Below are 1225 nucleotides of genomic sequence, written 5' to 3' on the forward strand. Positions count from 1 at the left end.
CCGTCCTTAGCGGGGGATTATGCTAATTTGTAGCGGAGAGAGCAGCTTGTTAGCGCCCCGAACTGTCACTTGGTTAGCGGGTCTGGCCTGCTTTCCTCTCTTTCAACCTGCCTCCTGTCTCTGTCTCTCTCTCTCTGTCTCTCTCTCTCTGTCTCTCTCTCTCTGTCTCTCTCTCTCTCTGTCTCTCTCTCGCTGTCTCTCTCTCTCTCTCTCTCTCTCTCTCTCTCTCTCTCTCTCTCTCTCTCTCTCTCTCTCTGTCTCTCTGTCTCTCTGTCTCTCTGTCTCTCTCTCTCTCTCTCTCTCTCTCTCTCTCTCTCTCTCTCTCTCTCTCTCTCTCTGTCTCTCTGTCTCTCTGTCTCTCTGTCTCTCTGTCTCTCTGTCTCTCTGTCTCTGTCTCTGTCTCTGTCTCTCTCTCTCTCTCTCTCTCTCTCTCTCTCTCTCTCTCTCTCTCTCTCTCTCTCTCTCTCTCTCTCTCTCTCTCTCTCTCTCTCCTATATAGAGGAAAATAGGTCGGTTAGAAAGGCGGAGCCAAGCGTAAATAGCTCGATTCTGCAGGCACAAATAGTAAACAAACACACATACACACACACACACACACACACACACACACACACACACACACACACACACACACACACACACACACACACACACACACACACACTCACCGTAAGTTCAAGAGGCCTGCGGATACCTTTCGGTGACACTATGAAGAGAGTTTGTTATGGAGGGCGGTGACGGTGTGTCAGTAGTGACCCGCCATGACCACAAGGACTCTCTCTTCCCATATCAGCAATATTTGTGCTTGGTGAAGGTATGCAGGAAGACCACGGGGGGAAGGGGGGGGGGGAGGGGAGTTATTTGAGTACACTTTCCTGGTGCTGTAAACTGCTGGCAGCGTGTATCTTGAGGAGCTTGACAAGATCTGTATGTCCCCGCGGCCCGGTCTCTGATCAGGGGACCAGATTCACGAAGTCCGTTACGCAAGCACTTACGAACGTGTACATCTTTCCTCAATCTTTGACGGCTTTGGTTACATTTATTAAACAGTTTACAAGCATGAAAACTTGCCAATCAACTGTTGTTATTGTTATAAACAGCCTCCTGGTGCTTCGGAGCTCATTAACTGTTTATTAATTGTAAACAAAGCCGCCAATTATTGAGAAAAGATGTACAGGTTCGTAAGTGCCTGCGTAACTGCTTCGTGAATCTAGCTCCTGGCCTC

This window comes from Procambarus clarkii, chromosome 92 (genome assembly GCF_040958095.1).
Source record: "Procambarus clarkii isolate CNS0578487 chromosome 92, FALCON_Pclarkii_2.0, whole genome shotgun sequence".
Lineage (NCBI taxonomy): Eukaryota > Metazoa > Arthropoda > Malacostraca > Decapoda > Cambaridae > Procambarus > Procambarus clarkii.